This window comes from Patiria miniata, unplaced genomic scaffold (genome assembly GCF_015706575.1).
Source record: "Patiria miniata isolate m_02_andy unplaced genomic scaffold, ASM1570657v1 HiC_scaffold_13, whole genome shotgun sequence".
Classification (NCBI taxonomy): domain Eukaryota; kingdom Metazoa; phylum Echinodermata; class Asteroidea; order Valvatida; family Asterinidae; genus Patiria; species Patiria miniata.
The window spans coordinates 15,978,597-15,983,596 of NW_024037051.1; the positions used below are offsets into that span (position 1 = coordinate 15,978,597).

The 5,000-nt window shown below is 64.7% G+C and overlaps 3 non-coding genes across 3 annotated transcripts in view; all 3 read left to right on the forward strand.

The window, feature by feature from the left end:
- Positions 1-325: 325 nt before the first annotated feature.
- Positions 326-2,134, forward strand: LOC119721626. The gene has a single exon (XR_005270219.1). It is a non-coding gene; the product is annotated as a small subunit ribosomal RNA (ribosomal RNA).
- Positions 2,135-2,602: 468 nt separating this feature from the next.
- LOC119721670 lies at positions 2,603-2,759 on the forward strand. Its single transcript, XR_005270262.1, has one exon. It is a non-coding gene; the product is annotated as a 5.8S ribosomal RNA (ribosomal RNA).
- A 590-nt stretch (positions 2,760-3,349) lies between these two features.
- LOC119721656 overlaps positions 3,350-5,000 on the forward strand; it is a 4,032-nt gene continuing 2,381 nt past the window's right edge. Inside the window, exon 1 of the ribosomal RNA XR_005270248.1 lies at positions 3,350-5,000. This exon is cut by the window's right edge and continues 2,381 nt beyond it. This is a non-coding gene — a ribosomal RNA (large subunit ribosomal RNA).

A 5,000-nucleotide genomic window follows, 5' to 3' on the forward strand; every position in this document is an offset into this window, starting at 1 on the left:
AGCCGCAGCCCCGGCGGCGGAACGGGGCGGCGGGCAGCAGCCCGCCGGGCGGCGGACGAGGCGGGCCCCCCCCCGGGGGGGACCGGCGGGACCGCGGGAATGAAACGAGGGGAGTCGGAGGGCAAAGGGCGCGGGCGGGCAAGAGCGGGCCCGCCCGGGACGGCCCCGGAAGACAGAGAGAGAGCCGAACGGCCCGTGCGGAGGCTCGAGAGAGAGAATGACACCGGCGCCGCGGCCCAGGCCGCGCGGCTGCGTCCGCCCGAGAGAGACGGGCGCGCGCCCCGCCCCGGCGAGGCGGGCGCGGCCCGCACGGCCCCGAGAGGGCTACCTGGTTGATCCTGCCAGTAGTCATATGCTTGTCTCAAAGATTAAGCCATGCATGTCTAAGTAAAAGCTTTTACAAGCGAAAACTGCGGATGGCTCATTAAATCAGTTATGGTTCCTTGGAGCGCATCCTCCTACATGGATAACTGTGGTAATTCTAGAGCTAATACATGCCAGCAAGCGCCGACCTTACGGGAGGCGTGCTTTATTAGGAACAAGACAACCCGGGCTCGTCCCGGCTCCGTTGGTGAACTCTGGATAACCTGGCGATCGCACGGTCCTCGCACCGGCGACGGATCCTTCGAATGTCTGCCCTATCAACTTTCGATGGTACGTTATGGCCTACCATGGTCGTAACGGGTAACGGAGAATCAGGGTTCGATTCCGGAGAGGGAGCTTGAAACGGCTACCACATCCAAGGAAGGCAGCAGGCGCGCAAATTACCCACTCCCGACACGGGGAGGTAGTGACGAAAAATAGCAATACAGGACTCTTTCGAGGCCCTGTAATTGGAATGAGTACACTTTAAATCCTTTAACGAGGATCTATTGGAGGGCAAGTCTGGTGCCAGCAGCCGCGGTAATTCCAGCTCCAATAGCGTATATTTAAAATGCTGCAGGTAAAAAGCTCGTAGTTGGATCTTGGGCGCAGGCTGGCGGTCCGCCGCAAGGCGCGCCACTGCCAGCCTGGCCTTCCTCTCGGTCTCCGCCCGGTTCTCTTGACTGAGTGCGAGCGCGGCCGAAACGTTTACTTTGAAAAAATTGGAGTGTTCAAAGCAGGCCGACCGCCTGGACAGCAGAGCGAATAATGGAATAGGACCCTCGGTTCTATTGCGTTGTTTTCGGAACTCGAGGTAATGATTAAGAGGGACTGACGGGGGCATTCGTACTGCGGTGTGAGAGGTGAAATTCTTGGATCGCCGCAAGACGACCGACTGCGAAAGCATTTGCCAAGAATGTTTTCATTAATCAAAACGAAAGTTAGAGGTTCGAAGGCGATCAGATACCGCCCTAGTTCTAACCATAAAACGATGCCGACTGGCGATCCGCCGGCGTTACTCCAATGACGCGGCGGGCAGTCTGCGGGAAACCAAAGTCTTTGGGTTCCGGGGGGGAAGTATGGTTGCAAAGCTGAAACTTAAAGGAATTGACGGAAGGGCACCACCAGGAGTGGAGCCTGCGGCTTAATTTGACTCAACACGGGGAAACTCACCCGGCCCGGACACAGTGAGGATTGACAGATTGAGAGCTCTTTCTTGATTCTGTGGGTGGTGGTGCATGGCCGTTCTTAGTTGGTGGAGCGATTTGTCTGGTTAATTCCGATAACGAACGAGACTCTGGCTTGCTAAATAGTGCGCGCCGGCCGCCGCGCCGGGCGCTGACTTCTTAGAGGGACAAGTGGCGTTCAGCCACGCGAGATTGAGCAATAACAGGTCTGTGATGCCCTTAGATGTCCGGGGCCGCACGCGCGCTACACTGAAGGGGTCAGCGGGTCCCGTCCCTTGGCCGGAAGGTCTGGGCAATCCGTTGAACCCCCTTCGTGCTTGGGATAGGAGTTGCAATTGTCTCCCTTAAACGAGGAATTCCCAGTAAGCGCGAGTCATCAGCTCGCGTTGATTACGTCCCTGCCCTTTGTACACACCGCCCGTCGCTACTACCGATTGAATGGTTTAGTGAGATCCTCGGACGGGCCGCGGCGGGGCGCCCCCGGCGCCTCGCTCGTGCGCCCGGAAGACGATCGAACTTGATCATTTAGAGGAAGTAAAAGTCGTAACAAGGTTTCCGTAGGTGAACCTGCGGAAGGATCATTACCGATCAGAGAGAGAGAAAAACCCGGCCTTCCGAGGGGCCCGCGGTTTTGGTTGTCCCCGGCCGGCCCCCGCTCCGGTGGGGCGGCCAACGTGCTGTCTTCCGGGTGTAGGCGGGAGTGACCCACGCCAGGGTTTTGGAAGCGCCGCCCCAGTGCCGCCGGCCAGTGCCCCGCGTGGGGGAGACGGCGCGGCCGGGAGCGGGTCGCCCACAGAACTCGGGGCCCGGGGACGCTCGGGCTAGGTCTCGAATGGACCGCGGGGATCGGTTTTTGTCCGGCTGCCGCGCCGGACCGCGGCCGGCGGCCCCGGGGAAGGGGCCGCCCCGCAGAGGCGCCCGGTCCCCCCATCGGTTCGGCTCCCGCCCTGGTGGTCTTTTGACTTTGATGCTCCGCGCCGCCGACCACCGGCGCGGTCATCCCACGGTGATCGACAGAGTAGTGCGGTTCCCCAAACCAATAAACGAGTGACAATTCTTGGCGGTGGATCACTCGGCTCGTGCGCCGATGAAGAACGCAGCCAGCTGCGAGAATCAGTGTGAATTGCAGAACGCAGTGATCATCGGCATTTCGAACGCACATGGCGGCCCGGGCCCCCCGCGGCCCGGGCCTCGTCCGCCTGAGGGTCGTGATGTTAGAAATCGCCGCCGCGGCGGGCAGACCCTTGCCCGTCCGCGCGGCGCGACAGCGCCGGCCGGCAGCCGCGGGGGCCCCCTTCCCCCGCGAGGACACTAGCTGCAGGCGGCATGAGGGGATCCGAGAAATTCCGAGGTGTCGAGGTGGCGAACCGGACGGGCGTCCCGACGCGTCCCGCTCTCTCCCGCCCCGGTCGCGGGCGGCCAGCACCGGCCCGGTGCGGCTTTGGCGAGCCGTTCCGGGGCGCTCCCGGGGAATCCGCCGTGGCGTGGCCGGTCGGCTTTAGTTATCCGCCCCACCCACGGTTTCGGAGGGCCCCGCCGACGGGAGCAGTCCCCGGTTCCGGCCGGGGCCGAAGGCCGCCGGTGTCCGCACCGCGACCGAGCGAGGGGCCGAGAGGCGGGCCAGTCCGCCGGTTAGAGGAAGAGGCAGGGCCCGCGCTGACGGGCCGCGGAGGGGAGCCCCCCTCCTTGGCAGCGCCCACCCCACGGGCGCGCCGGGCGGGCTCCCGGGGAGGCACGGAACAAAAAACGAGACACCTCGCGAAGAGAAGCGAGTGGCACAAACTAAACCTTTGAACCATCGACCTCAGGTCGGGCGAGAGGACCCGCTGGATTTAAGCATATCACTAAGCGGAGGAAAAAGAAACTAACCAGGATTCCCCCAGTAGCGGCGAGCGAAGCGGGAAGAGCCCAGCGCCGAATCCCCGGGCCCCACGCGGGCCCGCGGGAACTGTGGCGTAAGGAAGTCCGAGCCTGCGGCCGCGTCGGCGAGGTCCTTCTGATCGAGGCCCCACACGTCCCAGGGCGGGTGTCAGGCCCCTGCGGGCGCCGGCCGGTCGCGGACCAGGGCTTCCGGGAGTCGGGTTGTTTTGTAGCGCAGCCCAAAGGCGGGTGGTAAACTCCATCCAAGGCTAAATACCTGCACGAGACCGATAGAGCACAAGTACCGTGAGGGAAAGTTGAAAAGCACTCTGAAGAGAGAGTTCAAGAGTACGTGAAGCCGCCGAGAAGCAAACGGGAGGGCCGCGCAGATCGGGCCCGGGAGATTCAGCGCGGCCGGCGCGGTGCCAGCCGCGGCCCCGCACCCTCCTCTGCGTGGGGCGGGGCCCGGTGGCGCCTCCGCGCCGTGCCGCGTGCACTTCTCCCGGGCGCGGCGCCCGCGACCGGTCGGGCACAGTCGCCGGCAGAGGCCGGCCGGGCGGGGTTCCTCCGGCCAAGCCGGCTCGCCGACGGGGGAGCCGGTCGGAGAGCCTACAGCCCGGCCGTGGTTGCGCCGGCGGTCCGATCGAGGAAGGGACGACGGGCCGCGCCTGCCCGGCGCTTCGGCGCCTCGGGCCGGGCCGCCCGGGCCGGCGGTCGAGCTCCGCCCGCCGCGACCGTTCCCGGTGGCGGCGGTGCGGCGGTTCCCGCGCGGTCCGGTGTCGGCCGCGACAGGGCGCCCGGGCGTCCGCGGGCGATTGTGGCGAGCCTTGCCGACCCGTCTTGAAACACGGACCAAGGAGTCTATCGGGCCCGCGAGTCGGGGGGCCGCAGTGCGAGGCCCCGAGGCGAAACGAGAGTGAAGCCGGCTCCGGTCCGGCCGAGGCGGGATCCGGCCGCCAGGCGGCCGGCGCACCGCCGCCCTGCCACGCCCCCCGCGGCTGTGGCGGAGGAAGAGCGGGCACGCTAGGACCCGAAAGATGGTGAACTATGCCCGAGCAGGACGAAGCCAGAGGAAACTCTGGTGGAGGTCCGCAGCGATTCTGACGTGCAAATCGATCGTCCGACTTGGGTATAGGGGCGAAAGACTAATCGAACCGTCTAGTAGCTGGTTCCCTCCGAAGTTTCCCTCAGGATAGCTGGCGCCCGGGAAACAGTTGCATCCGGTAAAGCGAATGATTAGAGGCCTTGGGGCCGAAACGACCTCAACCTATTCTCAAACTTTAAATTGGTGCGGGGCCCGACCCGCCGGCTCGGGGCCGGGCCGGAATGCACGGGCGCCCAGTGGGCCATTCTTGGTAAGCAGGACTGGCGCTGCGGGATGAACCGAACGCCGGGTTACGGCGCCGCATTGCGGCCGACGCTCATCAGAGCCCAGAAAAGGCGTTGGTTGATACAGACAGCAGGACGGTGGCCATGGAAGTCGGAATCCGCCAAGGAGTGTGTAACAACTCACCTGCCGAATCAACTAGCCCTGAAAATGGATGGCGCTGAGCGTGCCGCCCATACCCGGCCGTCGGGGCAGAGAGCGCG